This window comes from Dermacentor albipictus, chromosome 1, assembly GCF_038994185.2.
Source record: "Dermacentor albipictus isolate Rhodes 1998 colony chromosome 1, USDA_Dalb.pri_finalv2, whole genome shotgun sequence".
NCBI classification, from domain to species: Eukaryota; Metazoa; Arthropoda; class Arachnida; order Ixodida; family Ixodidae; genus Dermacentor; species Dermacentor albipictus.
This window is the reverse complement of record NC_091821.1, coordinates 403305895-403323007: the sequence shown is the minus strand read 5'-3', so window position 1 is coordinate 403323007 and position 17113 is coordinate 403305895. Positions and strand designations below refer to the sequence as shown.

General features: G+C 45.9%; 1 protein-coding gene across 1 annotated transcript in view; it reads left to right on the top strand.

Moving 5' to 3' along the window:
• The first annotated feature begins 2432 nt into the window (after positions 1-2432).
• The window catches only part of LOC135903596 (5-hydroxytryptamine receptor-like), an 86298-nt gene continuing 71617 nt past the window's right edge, over positions 2433-17113 (top strand). The window contains exon 1 of the mRNA XM_065433914.2: positions 2433-2471. The gene's annotated coding sequence lies outside the window, so the exon portion shown is untranslated. The remainder of the gene's footprint in view (positions 2472-17113) is intronic.

Below are 17113 nucleotides of genomic sequence, written 5' to 3'. Positions count from 1 at the left end.
CCACGCGCCCCTCACCTACGCCTAAATCGTTTCGCCGCTATCTTTACCATTCCGTTGCCGCGCACATGGAAGCCGTTCAGCTAGCTTGCTTCGGGCAACGAGCACCAGTGAGACAATTTTCGTCGCGGACACTGAAAGCACCGACGAACGGCGGCGTGTCTTCTTTCAATAAGCCGTAAGAATATTCTACCATCTTAAGGCCTTTCCGTCCACTTTTACGTGTTTTTGTTTAGCAGATCAAGCCTGTGAGAAAAGCACTGGGCAAACGAACGTTCTAGTATAACTCCATGTCTTATAAGGTTTTCTTGTCCTGTGACTAAGTCACGTTCGCGTTATCAATGCCGAAAGACGCATAATACAATTCGATGTCAAGGGAAATTAGAAGCTATTGTAGGCATTTCATTATTTCAAGCCATGGATAGTGCACTTGTATAAAAAAAAATGTGCTGTTTGAGTGGAATATTAAGGATTAGACCAATGAGACAGTAAATAGGTGGTCTTCTGGAATATCCCCATCTCAAACGGTACCATTTGTACTATAACACGTTAATGGTTGGAATCACGTTTTATGCGCATAAATCGGAATCTTGAGTCATCAAATGCAGCGTAACAAGAAGGACACGTTGGGCTTTTTGGAAATGAATCTTGAATTGGCTGGCACTTCAAAGCGGCTACTTCAACTTGAGCAGGAAAAGTTCAAGCCTAAATTCGCCAGAACGGAGATTTTTGTGCTAATTTACTTGTATGTTGTGGAACTAAATTTTGAAGAGTGATAAAATTCTATTAGGCGTGGGCCTGCTTCGCAGGTAGCACGACCTAGTGGCGCTACTTTGCCAAAGCTTTTCGTTTGGAATTTATGCGAAACGACAAACGATCAGGACAGCATGGCGTACCAAATTACTAGGGGCGGAGGATTTGCAAAGAACGTGCAGGTTTAAACATCTGTTTTACTGTATGGCACTTGACCCACCGTGGTTGCTCAGTGGCTGTGGTGTTGGGCGGCTGAGCACGAGGTCACGGTATCGAATCCCGGCCACGGCGGCCGCATTTCGATGGGGGCAAAATGCGAAAACACCCATGCACTTAGATTTAGGTGCACGTTAAACAACCCTAGGTAGTCAAAATTTTTGCAGTCCTCCGCTACGGCGTTCTTCATTTTCAGAAAGTGGTTTTGGCACGTAAAACCCCATTATTTATTTTAAATGATATGGCACTTATTTGACATCAAGTGTCCGCTAATACCTCGCCTGAATCATGGAAAGCTATTGTTTGATATAAGTGCAGCATTTTAACTCTAATAAACAGGCGCTGCAAGATATTATATCTTTAAAATTTCGAAGCATCAAGTTTTCTCGCGAGGCACTTCAAGCCATGAGTTAATGATAAATTTCCTAAAAGAAAGCACTTAAATGGAATAATCGACCAACGTCCATGAGGAAGATGGAAAAGAAACTGACACGCTCCTGTTCATTTCTTGCCCGACCACTGACACTGAAAATTATGCATAAAAAATGACCGCTTTGATAAAAAAAGGAATGCATGGTCGATCATGTAAGCCACTAAACTCTTGATGCTGCTTCTGCATTTGAATTTTCTAAAGTTTTTCCCTACGTCCAGGTTCCATAACATTGCCTTTGTGTTCTTCGGAATTCTATGGAATATTGAAGTCATAGAGCACACATGATAACTCAATAATCTATACAACTTTTATAATGGGGTGTTTTCATTATCACCTCGTGTGCGTCATCTTGAGGTTTATGCTTCGATGCTCTTTCTTAAACTGCTAGACATACAGACGCACAAATAACACGCAGGTAAAAGCTGTTTTTTTACACGTATGTTTATGTATTCATTCAGAACATCTGCTTTTCTAAAGTCGGGAGGATGTGAACACTTCGAAAGCGCTGTTTCAGTTCACTTAATTTTATTTGTTTTACCGACCCACTTTTCGGTGTATTACACAAGGAGTGGTGCACAAATAAACCGGTGCAAAAGCAAAAACTTAATAAAGACAGCTGTGCTGAAAATAGTTTGCAAGTTGTTGTCAGAATAAAGACGCGCGGGTGATAGCAACAGCATCAGAAGGAAAACCATTTCATTCTGTCGCAGCTCGGGCAAACAATGAGGCTGAAAATATCGGTTCTCATGATCGTGGGTGTGCAACTTTACACTCTTGGTGGTTCCGGTGACACATGCAAGATGGTGTTGAGGTGTACTATGGTGTTTCATCAGGGGCATAGTTAGGATGAAGTTATAATTACTTATAACAATCATTTAGCCATGCACTGCTTCCTTGCTTCCTGGCCGTGAATTACTTGCGCCTATATATCCTTCTTTCCCACTTCACCTCTCCCCTCTTTGTAACAGGTACTCTGGAGTGTGCCATAGATTGCATCCGGTATTCCACCAGGAATTTCTCCTCTTTTCTAGGAGGCGTTCAGACGGAAATAGTGGCTCACCGATCGACACAGGTAGGAAGCATGCCATACACTCTGGCACTTCGTAATCGCTCCGTTTAGAAATATTTCAGAACGCGTGGTAGCCCTTGTCAATGCGTGATGTTTCTTTTTGTCTGATTCCTTAGAAACCCAATTCATAAATGATGTTTGGGCTCTTGTGACATTTACCCTCGACGTCTTCTGTTCTAAGCTGAACTTTTAGGGGCGCACTCTTTCTCAGAGCGATGACCTCGTCCTCCGCTAGTGAGCCAGTGTAGGATGTTGGTCTAATGTGTTGCGCAGCCTTTCTTACATTTAGACCCTAGTCAGATGAGCTAAGTTTGTGACACTTCAAGCGAGTGCGTTTCGTTGTTAGTGTCACTTGCAGGCTGCGAGACAGAAAAGTTAAGTGGCGCTTGCTGTGGAGTGCCCTTGCCAGCAAGGGTGTTCGACGAAATCACTTCGATCCACTGAAGTGTGCAACATCGGAAGCAGTTCTTCAAGAATATTTAAATAATGTCCACAACAGAGTCGGTACTAATGCTAAGAACACTTTTTCATGATTTCACATGTTTTCGGCATCTTTGCAACATAACTGAAGCTATGACAAGCTTTAAAAATTAATTTCCGTCATGTACTGCCATTCCGACCGTGTGGATTTCGGATAAGCTCTTTGCTTGCATTGGCTCAAAACAAACAGACGTGTTAATCGGATTACAGTTCTGATTACGGTACGGATTACGGTACGGTACGGTACTGACGGTACGGTACGGTACTGATTGCAAAGGTTGCGAATATAAGTATTTATTTCGTAGTAAAACTGTGACCGGTTATAAAATTCAGAACGCCAAGAATCAGGTCAACCGCTGCGGCTTCATAGAGAGCAATCGTCAGCAACCCCATATGACACTTTGGTTAACCGTCCAGCACCATGCCGCCGAAACGACACATAGATAAACGAATTGCACTCGATCGAGGTGTCACTAAATTTGCTCGTCTAACTCGCGTATTAGAAGCTGATAAAGTGAAGCCGGCTTTGTTCGTAGTAAGAAAATAAAGAGACAACAGCTTCAAAGTCGGCACATTTTTGGCAGATATAAACGATGGGAAGCACAGTGGTGGTAGCCGATCGCAAACTTAAACATATGTAGGGACACATAAGGGTGCCCAGATACCCTAAAATAAGCACGTGTGCAGGTTGTAAGTGCGCACATTCTTAGCGATCAGGATACGCCTAGAAGAAAACAGCCGAATACACGAAAGTTCTTGCTTGAGTGTCAAAAGAACAGCGTCGAGACAGCCCCAAATCTTCCGAAAGAGGAAATTGGGTTCAGACGTTACCAGTGGCTGTGAAGAGTTTCGACGCACGGCATTCTTTCTAGCTTACGGCGTTGCCGCAGGCGTCACGTTTTCGTTGACCCAGTCGCTGTTTGTCGAAAGAACTTAACAATTCTTACGCTTGGCCAAGTCCACTTCCTTTTCCAGCCGTTTCGTCTAGTCCCCAAAATAAGTGAACACATAGAGCAATGTCCCCAAACTGCGCTTTGAGCCCAGGCGTCGATCAATGAATGCGGTACCTAAGGCAGAGGAGACCGTCTTTCATGGAGGAACCCTGGAATTCGTACCTCAGGGCAAGAAAGGAATCTTCTGTAGTCGCTGTTGTTACCCTTGGTTCAGTTCTGGAGGTGTCCTGCTAAGTATACCGTTTTGGTTCATCGTATTTTTTCTATGCACGTTCAGCACTGCACTTAGCTTTTTATGGCTACTTCAATTGTGCATTGGCTGCTGGGGCCCGTAGGCATTTCCTTATTTGTTCAGTACATACTATACAGCGCAATAAGCTCTACAGCAGGAGTGGTTTAACAGAGGGAAATTATATACAGCAAAATACGAGATGCCGATGAGGGTGATATGCTAAGACCACACATCTTGGATGGCAGATAGAAAACTTCGGGTTAGGCATGAGCGAATAGACCCAGGTAAGGAATTGTATATTTTCTTTGGAACGAGGAAAAAAACTGAATTTAAACATATTAGTGCGTCAATAATAGGGCATCAAGTTTAAGTTGTGATGTCGTCTCGTTGATGACTGGCGCGAGGTTAGTACAGTTGTTGTTTTTTTTCGGTAGTGTAACGCAAGACTTTACGATGCTGTGCAAGAAATGTAAGAATGATATGTGGCGACGTGAATAGAGCGAAGTAAAATTTATGGAACGAAGTGTACGAAACCGTCAAAAGTCACGGTCATACCAGTGACACGTCAATCTTACAGCTTTTTTTCTTACTTGCTTCTAGCCTGTCAATCTCAACTGCTTATTAGGCAATCTGCAGGGTGCATATACTCGCTCTTGCGCGAACGCGCCAGCGCATAGCTAGCGTTTTGGCTAAGAAAACTAAACCATCCGGGATCGCGGAATATAAAAGAACATCCAGTCGAAAATCATAAGCTTAAAGAGAAAGGAAGCTTATTTGCGATGCTCATTTCATTGAGCAGCGGCTGTTGCCACGGGAATTTCAATATTGATAACAGTGCCCATACGGATATAGTAATGGACAGCTTGCCTGTGCAGCTGTTTTGCCTTGTCATGCTCGTGTTCTGTCGCACTTCAATGGGAGATTCTTTGCCATGTGGAACTCTGCTTTATGCTTGTCAGTCAACACGACATTCACTGCTGTTTTAAGAAGAATGGCTTGTAAGGCTGTCTTTTCGACTAGAAGGTTTGTTCTCACCCTGTATATTATATTGCAACCCCTTTGCCAGAGCGCTGCCTTTAACGGTAACAGGAAAACCGAATAAACCACGCTGGACCCATAAAAAGCGCGGGAAAGCCACAAGAAATGAGTAGTAAGTGTTCAATGTCAAACATATAAGTCTGCATACAATTGTTCAAAGTACGAAAAACTGAACGAGTTTCCATAACTTTATTTCTTTTGTAACGGCGTCATAGAAATAAACTCGAGGCGTAATAAGCCACCATGCACCGACTCACTCATGTTTGAAGTTCTTCGAGCTATGTATTGTGCCTGTTTTACAAAATCTTGAGTTTGAAGCGACGCTTCAAATGCTACCGTGGGCTCTTTTGCACTTCTGGCTTTTTTTTTCTGTGCCTATGTCATTTGTTCCAACTATGTCATTTGTTCCAACCTATGTCATTTTTCCCATCTGAATCCACCTTGTGAATAGGCGTCATATCGTAATTAGTTAGAAGATTAATTAGTAAATTTTTATTCATTTTCCATTAGGCATTTCCATTTTTTTGTGCTAGTAGTGCCCGCCACTTCGAGTAGACCTCCTCATGATCTGGAATTGAGCTATCTGTCCCAGGCAACCATTATAAAACTATGAAAGCGTTCGCTGAAACAGCTCGCATATACTCATAGACTCGGCAGCCTCTCGGTATATATACATATATATATCCCCCCCTCCCCCCCTATGTAATAATATCACCCCCCTCCCCCCTATGTAATACCCTCTCCTGGAGGGCCTTTAGGGGCAACGTGAATAAATGTGTTCGTAAAGACCTGGAGGAATGTCGGGAGTTTTACGAGTTGGTGACCAATCAATTTGGCAATGGTGGTCCTGTGCGGTCTTTCTGTATTTTGTGTCGTGTTTTTGTCTTTTGCCCAAACGCTAAAAAAAAGACATTTTCGAAATGTGTGGAGCCGTTAAAATACCATTGTAGCACTGCGTAAACTTTTTTTTTTCTCTCGGCATGTTTCATATCTGACCTTGTCTGTCCCTGTCATTTTTTGGCTGTTTCATTATTAGAGTTATACTACCTCGCGTTCCATGGCAGAAGCAAAATAAATACAGATTGCATGTTTTGAGTAAAGGGCGGCCAGTTTCTTTAGTGCCATATACCAAAGTTTGAACCGTGCTGGTTGCTTATGTGCTTTAAAGATATTTACTAAATACCTGCTTTCTCCCAACTTGTAGGTGTTACAAAGCGCATATACCTGCTTTCACCAGTTTCCTCGGTAAACTATGCCAGGTACGGCGTTTATATTTCGTCGAAGTAGGAAGCGTCTCATGAGCAACAAGGCATAAAGGATTAAACTGTGCGCGTTAATTGCAGTCTTTGTGGAAGGTTACTTATTGAAGCGTTCGAATGAGTCGCACAGCCGTTATTCAACATGTTCCCAGACTACTAAAACAACTGCACGAAGTACAAACTTCAAGTTCTGTGTAAACAGGGAGAATTTTAAGTGTAATGCGTTTCGAAACAACACGTACTTGCTTTAAATGTTACGTTGTAAATAAAAATGAACCCTCCCTTCCCGCCTATTTTTGTTCGTCACATACGAGGCTTGCAATTTGTTTCTCCAGTGCCTTAGGTCAGCCAAAGAAGGCATCTTCTTCATGCATGAGAAACATTAGGGATACCATATGGGTAATGCGTAGGCAACGTCCCAAATTGTTCGATAAAATGCGCCTTCTTACAATGGAGTGGTCCTGGGCGTCATCAGTCTGTTTTACGACTGGCATGGTGGTGGTAAAAACTTTATTGACATTCTGCTCAGTTATCTGGCAGGCCCAAGTCCTAGGAAAAAACTTACAACGCTGGCTTGGCATAATTATAAACGCAACCGTGGTCAAAGGTTGCGGACATACGGGTAATGCTGTGACAAGTTTGTGTGCTATATTAATCCTCTGTTGATCAAATGCATTTTCTGAAATAAAATAAAAGTCATTTATTCTTCAGCAAGCGTTTGAAAGAGTCAAGCTGCTGTTTTCAGCTACGTTTTCCAAATTTTGAAGAGAACTCTCCATTTCACATAATTTATACTTAAAAGGAATGGCCGCGGCTTAGGTGCAGTGCGTAGCGAAGTTTTAAAATGTTTCTGGCTCATTTGAAGGCGTTATGACTAATCATGAACCGTGGTTGTATAGCTCGTTTTATGCTTGTACGTATACTCGTTTCACCTTGTATTCTCAGTGAATCAAATGAGGGAGCTTCTTTATCTTTTGCAAGACAAAAACCAATGTGATAGTTTATGTGTAGGCAAACTTCAAAGTCGGTCGGTAATCGCGGCTGGGGTAATAAATTACGCATACAAGTGCTCTAGAACATTACGATGTGTGTTTAACAAACGGGGCCCAATTTATCCCGTTGCCCTGGCAGAATTAGAAATGCCACTGCGATCAAATTGATCAAAAATGGATGGAATGCTATAAAAAATCGCTGTACGAAGGTAAATTAGTTGAATCAAATGCAGCCCTTGCAAAAAAAAATGTCCTAATGATGTTTGAGAAAGCGTGATACGGCTGCTATAGAAGCTCCTTGCCATTGTCCCGGCAGAGCTGCAGGTTACATGTTTGTATATTGTGGAAAGTGGTGGGGTTGTCTTGGTAATTCCGATGTATGATAAATGTATGCGTTCCTCGTTCAGTTTGAAGCATTGGAAAGAATTATGGAGCACTCGTTGCCTCCCCCCTCCCCCCCCCCCCCGCCCTTCCACCTGTTTGCATGCGTGATATGATGTTCGTAGTTGGTATCTCCGAGGTATATTTGGCAAAAATAAAGTGCGAGTTATGGCTATTGTGCCGGTTAAGTTGGAAGTGAGGGGATGAATTATGTCATTTGCTGTAAATTACCAATTCAAGCGATCCGGAGCTTTATTAATGTGTTTTACAAACAAATTAGAATTTATCTGGCTGCTTTGTGAGAACAGGGAACGAAAGCAAGATCCAATGCGTCAAACATAGGCGTGCAGGGAGGGGCAGAGGAGCCTATAGGTAATGTTCTGGCGAAGTAAAATGTATGTTTATCTATTACTAGCTTTTAGAAATCCCTAACAATAGGTTGTCGAAAACATTACGTGTAGCATTACAGGCAAGGTTTCAAACGCAGCCAACAAATACCGGCAACTTTTTAAAATGTAGTTACAGAAAGTGAAACTCTTATTTTAACTGCTATAAGGAAACAAATTTGCTGGAAATAGTTTCGTAATTCTACATGGTCGCAATCATCTACTGAAGTTTTTTTTTTTTTCGCTCTCGTGAATGGTAGTATGTTTTCTTTTTTTTGTTGACTGTACTTTCTTGCTTTAACCTCGCCAACAGTATTGCCGCAACTAACGATGAAGATGGGCTGTTTACTTATACACCGGGTAGTATCATTTGCTGAACTGCGAACATTCTGGCAAATGTTTAGCTTAACATGCGCTGTGCCGCTGCTACTGTGCGAGGTAAGGGATTCTGTCAGGCACTCATTGCCCCTTTTGTCACTGCGTCATCTTTAGAGTATGTATACATATAGGGAATACATTCGAGTAATTCATTGCTCGACCATTGTTCCCCTTCTGCGATTGATAATCACTTATATGGCTGGTAATTGCAAAATTATCTTACAGACGCACTTCGAGGTTATTTCTCTTAATGCAATAGTAATTTTCAGCATGCATACACACATATAGTAGTGCGAGATGGTCGGATAGATGGTGGTTTTACTCACTTTAAAAACATACGATAAAGTTTCACGTTAAACAGGAGTTTACCGGGGAAATCGTCATAGTGTGCGTGATATTCTTTTGATTTGCTTATGTCTTAAATTACGGCAGTCTTGGATTCAAAGGTAGAGCATAAGCGCCACAAGTAATGATTACAAGAATGCTACGCACTATATGGCAATTCCCTAGTGGGGAGTTTAAGCCCTAATTTATGTTGCAGAGATGACGAATGGTTCACTGAGCTATAGAGTCATGTGGCACAATGAGGAGCATCACCGAATAGCGTCTGCTCGACCATGGAGGCGGCCTGGCTTGTCATCAGGTCCAGTAATTCAACAAAAAGCGAAGTGATACACATGCATACACCCAATTTTTTTCGTTTATATGCGTCGGAACAGTAAGATTTCATACATGTTGCCACGTAATCAATGTGTGTAAAGCAATATATATATATATATATATATATATATATATATATATATATATATATATATATATATATTGTTACAAGCACGGGGAAAAGGGGTTTATTCAGGCGTGCGAGAGCAGGAACGGCAGGCTACGAACAACAGGAATGGCCGCTGCACAGTCTTCGTTCTCCTCTTCCTCTCTCTTCTTGATCCCCGCGTCCCTTTGACGCGCTTGGACGTAACATACCTCCCCTCGCAGACAAAGCCCCCTGGGCGAGTCAACTAGCTTGTCGTGGCGTGCATGATTTCAACCGTGCGACATGCGCGACTTGTGTCCTAGCAGAACGTCTACCAGTGTTCGTGAGGCGCGCGAGAGTATAGTTCACTTCGCTGACTTTGTCGATGACAACATACGGTCCATCGTAGTTCGCCAGCAGCTTTTGACACAAACCGCGCTTCCTTGTGGGAGTCCAAAGCCAAACGAGATCACCAGGGTTATATGTAACTGGCCGATGTCGTGCGTCGTAGCGGGCTTTGGAGTTTTCTTGTGATGCCAAAGTCCGAAGACGCGCAAGTCTCCGAGCCTCTTCAGCGAGGCACAGCGTATCGGCGACCGTAGGATTGTCGTGGTGGTAAAAAGGGAGGACAGTGTCGAGCGTATACCGGGGCGGCCGAGCATATAGAAGGAAGAAGGGGCTGTAGCCGGTTGTCTCGTGCTTGGCGGTGTTGTATGCGTAAGTAATAAACGGTAGAACTTCATCCCAATTCTTGTGATCGGACGCAACATACATGGAAAGCATATTGGTGATCGTTCGATTGGTGCGCTCAGTGAGGCCGTTCGTTTGCGGATGATATGGCGTCGAGTGCCTGAGGTGCGAGTTACACAAACGCACAAGCTCTTCCACGATATCCGCCGTGAATTGACGTCCCCGGTCGCTTATGATAACACCAGGTGGTCCATGTCGTAGAACAATAGCGTGAAGTAAGAAAAGTGACACTTCGGTGGCAGTTGCTGATGGTATAGCCGCCGTCTCGCAATAGCGTGTGAAATAGTCGGTGCAGACAATTATCCAGCGGTTCCCCTTAGATGACTTTGGAAAAGGGCCTAACAGATCAATTCCAACTTGCCAAAAGGGTGAGCTGGAAGGCGGCACAGGTTGAAGGAGACCAGATGGGGCAGTGGTTGGGCGTTTCCGACGTTGGCACTGTATGCAGCTGGCGACATAAAACTCAACTGAATGTCGCATCCGGGGCCAGTAAAAGCGTTCTTGAATGCGATAAAGTGTGCGCACAGTGCCTAAGTGCCCGGAGGTAGGGTCATCGTGCATAGCCTGAAGGATTGCTGGCCGGAGACGCTCCGGCACCACTAGAAGGAAGCGTGCACCCGTGCTTGAGTAGTTCCTTTTGTACAGGAGCCCGTCACGTACACAGTAGCTGCTTGTTGCACTTGAATGGGCAGAAGTAAAGAGTGGCTCCAATTTAGTGTCTGTCCGTTGTTCTGTTTTGAACGCATCGATATCTGGAAAAGCGGGTGTCACAGAAGCGACGAGATGATCAAAATCGTCTGCGTCGCAGTCCGTCGTGGCAAGCGGCATACGGGAAAGGCAGTCTGCGTCAGCGTGTTTTCGGCCACTCTTGTAGGAAACAGTGAAGTTATATTCCTGCAACCTCAAAGCCCAGCGCGCAAGGCGACCACAAGGGTCGCGAAGGTTCACGAGCCAGCACAGGGAATGGTGGTCTGTGACGACTTGGAATGGGCGTCCGTACAAGTACGAGCGAAATCGCTGAACCGCAAAGATTACAGCGAGGCATTCTTGCTCTGTCACCGTGTAATTCCGTTCAGGTTTGCTTAATGAGCGGCTTGCATAAGCAATCACGTGCTGACGGTCGTCATAGCGTTGGACCAATACGGCACCCAGACCAACGCCACTAGCATCTGTGTGGATTTCTGTCGGCGCAGTAGGATTGAAGTGGCGAAGAATAGGTCGAGAGGTTAACAGGAACTTCAGCTGACGAAATGCAGAATCGCACTCGGGTGTCCACTCAAACCGTGCGTCTTTATGTAGCAGATTTGTCAGAGGATAAGCGACGTCAGCAAAACCAGGAATAAATCGGCGAAAGTAAGAGCAAAGACCCAGAAAACTACGAAGTTGCTTCACTGACTGCGGTGCACTGAATGCTTCGACAGCTGCCGTCTTGAGGGGATCAGGCCGGATACCGTCTTTGTCAACAAGATGACCCAGCACAAGGGTTTGACGGTCACCAAATTTACATTTCTTGGAGTTCAGAACCAGGCCGGCGTTTTTGATGCAGTCGAGGACAATATCCAGGCGCGTATTGTGCTCATTGAATGTGCGCCCGAATATAACAACGTCGTCAAGATAGCACATACAGATGTTCCATTTTAACCCACGCAGAATGGTGTCCATGAACCTTTCAAAGGTTGCTGGAGCGTTGCACAACCCAAATGGCATCACATTGAATTCGAATAATCCATCCGGGGTTATGAAGGCTGTTTTCTCTCTGTCTGTCGGGTGTATCGGGATTTGCCAATATCCTGAGCGCAGGTCCACGGAAGAAAAATAAGAGGCCGAATGAAGGCAATCAATTGCATCATCAATCCGGGGCAGCGGGTAGACATCCTTCTTAGTGACGGCGTTCAATCTTCGATAATCGACGCAAAATCTCCAGTTACCGTCTTTCTTTCTGACGAGTATGACCGGAGCTGCCCAAGGACTCGAGGACTCTTGTATTATCCCATTTTTCATCATGTCACTCACTTGTTCCCCGATTATCTTGCGCTCGTTAGGCGACACGCGATAAGGCTTTTGCCTGATCGGGCGCGCAGATCCCGTATCGATAGTATGGCGCGTTCGTGACTCGGGAATCGAGAACGCTTTGTCCGGCTGCGCAAAGTCAAACACTGACAGATGCTTAGAAAGCGTATCCACCAAGGTATGGCGCTCCTTTGTGCTGAGCGACTTGTTTATCATAGACAGAAGCTTTTTGTCTGAGACTTGGCGAAGGTCAGCAGGTTCACACGGCGAATCTGTTAGTACGGCTATGGAGGAAGACGTGTATTCTGTAAAGTAGGCGAGTTTCAAGCCGTCTGGAAGCAGGACGGGTTCTGCCGAGCAGTTGGCCGTCCACAAGCCAGCACGCCCGTTGCCGATGGATACCACACAATGAGGGACAAAAACGTTCTTCTTCACACAATTTAGATGCATTGGCTCTACGGAGGCATCGAAACTGTGTGGAACTTCACCGCGACATACAACCGGCACGCACACCGAGGTGGACGCAGGCACAACAGTATCTGCAGACACACAAAGTTCACCTTGACTGCAAGTCTTCTCTAAGAGCCCGGACGAAACATGGCCATCAACGCAAACTTCCCCCGTGCGACAATCAACAGTCGCACCACACTGCCGCAAAAAGTCGATGCCCAAAATCACTTCGTGCGTCGATCGGGGAATAACTACAAACTCCGTCGCGAAAACTCCACCAGCCAGGGACACTTCAGCAGTGCAAACACAAACAGGGCGCAACGACTCGCCGCTCACTCCACAAAACGTTGCAGCCTGGTCCCACGGAAATACGACTTTGCGCCCCAACCGCCTTTTAAAACCGAGACTCATTACGGATACAGTTGCCCCGGTATCCACTAAAGCCATTGTAGGAACACCATCAACAAGTACATGCACTTTGTTCTTAATCATAGCAACTGCAGGGGGCATTTCTGTCGATAGCACGTGTCGAGCGACCTCACCCCCATCGGCCGCGCTAGCTAGTTTTCCGGTTGTGAAGGCGAGGCTGAGCGGCGCACTGGCGATGGAGATTGACGTAAACGCGCTGCACGAGAAGTTGGCGGTGGCGTCAAACTCCTGTCAGATGCCGGCGAGCGGCTCCGGAAGCTTCTCTGCCAGTAATCGTTGCCAGGAGGGACGCCAGCTGACCAAGAGGTGCATGGCTGTTGAGTTGTCCTCGTAGGTGGTGTGGTCCTTGTTGAGGACCCCGATCGACGATTCCACGTAGTTGGGCGACGATTGCAAAATCTCGCTATGTGGCCCGCGACACCGCATTGGAAACATACTGGCAGATGCCGCAAATTTCGATGTTCTTGCACGTAGTCACGCATGTTGCTGTCGACTGCATAGCCAGCAGGTGGGTCCCATTCATCATGGCTAGGCATCGGCCGCCCGGAGGCATGCGTGCGGTGAGGGCGTTGGTCGTAGTCATGATCTCGATAGCTTAGGGTCCCTCTCGTTTGTGGGGTAGACCTATACTCGACGGTCGCTGAGTGAACCGTGGGTTGCCATGCGGTCGAAACGGCCGTGTTTCGCATCTCGTGTGGTAAGTACGCACCAGCGATGCCGGGTGTGCAACGGTACATCTCTTCCCGATGGAGCAACTCTTCGCGAACAATCTGCCGTATTGTTGATGGAAGGTCAACACACGAACTCGGGTCTACACTTGCCACCGTCGTGACATTAGCCAGGCGACCAAACTTCGGTATTATCCGTCGCATCTTCAGCGTCTCAAAGGTCCTGCAGTGGCGAATGACGTCAGATACGGAATCCAAGCTTTCTTTGCCGATCAAAAAATTGTAGACGTCTTCGGCTATCCCTTTCAACAAATGTCCAACTTTGTCCTCTTCAGACATTTGAAAGTTCACTATTTTGCACAGTTTCAGCACTTCTTCTATATAAGTCGTACAGGTCTCGCCGGGAATCTGAGCTCTTTGCGAAAGCGTCTGTTCGGCGCGTTTCTTTTTTGCGCTAGAGTCTCCAAAACACGCTCTGAGCTCCTCTACGAAAAGCTCCCATGAAGTGAGCGTGTCTTCGTGATTCTCATACCAGACGAGTGCTGTGTCGGTAAGGGAAAACACAACATTTGACAACTGCGCGGTCGAGTTCCAACCATTAGATCGGCTCACCCTTCGGTAGTTCGTGAGCCATTCGTCGACATCTTCTCCGGCTTTTCCTCCGAAAGTGAGTGGCACCCGGTAGTATTGCCACGGAACGCCAGGTGCTGGCCTTGAAGCCGCGTCAGAACCTTCGGGGATCTGGCAGGCGTATTCAGTCATGTCAGGTGATGGTGGCGGAAGTCCGGCAAGTCGACGGCTTCGGCGAAGTTGTAGCAGCGTAGGCTCCGTGGTTACGAGGTGTACCCCGCACCGTCCACCAATTTGTTACAAGCACGGGGAAAAGGGGTTTATTCAGGCGTGCGAGAGCAGGAACGGCAGGCTACGAACAACAGGAATGGCCGCTGCACAGTCTTCGTTCTCCTCTTCCTCTCTCTTCTTGATCCCCGCGTCCCTTTGACGCGCTTGGACGTAACAATATATATATATATATATATATATATATATATATATATATATATATATATATATATATATATGAGAGGGTGCAAGGTTTAAGTGGAAATAAAAAGTTCAGCTTATGGTTCGCAGATTGCGAAATTGGCACACAACCATGACTAACCGATGAGCGTGTCGATGTCATCTGTGTTTTCTCCACTTTAACTCATTCTCCGAGTGCTATTAAATGCAGACAATATTCGCCGAGGTAACTGTCTTTTCTTCGCGAGCGTACCATTTTCAGGTAAAAAGCATACGTCTCAAAGAATGCGAGCTCAAATGACGTCGATGCACAGCAGGGTAGGTATTCTGCAACAGTCCATCTAGTAGACTCCATTTCGGCCATTCCTGATTGGCTAGGGCCGCTCGTATAATCCTCACTCGTACAGCTGCATCCAATCAGCAGAGGCTGCAATGGATGGTCCACTAGGTGGACTCTTACAGAACACCCACCAGATGTCATGCAAAAAGCAACCATCAGGTTTAGAATGAACTTTCGCTGTCACGAAGAAATCATAAAAATCTGCTAGCTCACAAAACTTTTTTCACAAATTGCACGCAATGACCGCAGGCTGGGTGCATGCTTCATGGGCGAAAGGTCATCTTCAGAAGCTGATTGATACACCACTCAGCATTACATTGGTATCGGACTAAAGCAGCCGAAGGTCTATGTTGATACTCAACACGCCAAAACGATGCGTGTGTCTCATTCGAACTAAACAATAATGGAAGTAGCCGCAACTAGATTCTAATACGAAGCCGTATGTGGACTTCAGATCATTATCGCCAAAGCAGGAAGCAAAAATGGAAGCGTTAACGGCGCGACGTTTATCATAATGCAACCCAGCTCTTGCCAAATCTCTCACTGGGATTTCCACTTGCGCTCGAAAAGGCTTTAGAAGCTGATCGCTCATGAGCAACAACAATAAAAAAAAGTAATTCTCCTGGTATCCGTGGCATTGTGAGCCCATTAGCGCTCGGGGACGGCGCTGCATTCGACGAACGACACGGACCGCGGCGCGAAAATGTCGGACCGCTACAAGCGAACGCAGCCGACGCCAAAAGAAAAGTCACGAGGGATCTCGCTTTTCCTATGTACAAAGGCCGGACGTCTTGTACGCGTCCGAGAAATTTCCATATCCAAACTTTCCTTCTTTCTGCCCGCGATCGAACAGCCGCCGCCTGCCTCGCTCGCAATTTCACGCCCAGTCTCAAATTGGCCCATTCATTCCAAGGACCGTTGTGCATACCGAGGCTTCTGAAATCGCCAAGCGCACGAAAAAGTAAAAAAAATAAAGGTTTCGTGGCCAGTGGTGTAATAGAAAGAGTGCTCTTGGTCTCTCGTGCTCCTAAGTCTTGGAAGCAGCTTCTGTAAGCCAAAGCACGGCCGTCTTCGCCGAGCTCCCTTTGTCCCATTTGTCAGCAGCCGACGAATGACAGAGTCGCGCATGGCTGCCGCTCTTTGATGCCCGGGCTTCTTTTCCTGGAAATGAATCGCCGTCTTCCTTCAGCCCCCGCCTTCTTTGCATTACTTCGCAAACACAGTGAGGCCACTGACTGTCAAAAAAGAAAAGGGAGAGAGAGAGAGAGAAGAAAAGGGAGAAAGGCGAAGTTTCTGGCGGCGGCCGTTGTGGATGAAGCCAAGCGTAGTTTGAAACAGGAAAAAAAAATTGTGTGGCGACGGTAGCCGTGTGCCCTCTGTCGACGGAGAAAAGAAATCTATTTACGCATATGTTTGAAAACGAGTAGAGATTGCTGCAGAGAAGTTTGACAGTTCGCGAATGAAATGCTGCCAAGAAGAGAGAGAATAAATACGTTCTCCTTTTGCCGCAGGGTTTTGAAGAGAGATTTGTGCATACACAACTGAAGATGTCAGCCCATAGATTTCACGTGTTCCACGTGTTCCAAATCTGCCTGCCGAAAATGGGCGCTATTTATAGTGAGTGACTGTATCACGGCCGTCGAAGGCGAAAGGTGATAAGGCTAGGAAGAGGGGGCACGAGTCAAAGGATATTTGGCTGGTGATGTCGGGATGGAGCCCAGATTTGTTCAGCCACGCATAGAGAAGATTGTTTTCGCCCCTTGCTCAGGTTATTTTGGGTCTGGCTTTAACGTGGTGGTTAGAAATTGGCAGCTAGAAGTGTTGCATTTGCGTGTTCTCACAAGGCACTAACTTTCCTGGCTGCAGTTTGCAAAATGACTATAGTATTGCTCTACGGGAGAGACGGTGACCCATAACGATTCACACGTATGCATTGCTAAATAAAATGAGAGAGAGAGAGAGAGAGTTACTGCTGTCGGCTGTCTGACGGGCTTCACTGAATTTTTGAGAACAGCTTTTTGGTGCTTTCGTCTCCTACATAGTCTTCCAAATAATATTCAAAAATGCTGAAGTGGCCCTGCTGGCTGAACTGGACGCGGAACAAACCGAGCTTGCTTAGCTTTATTGACAC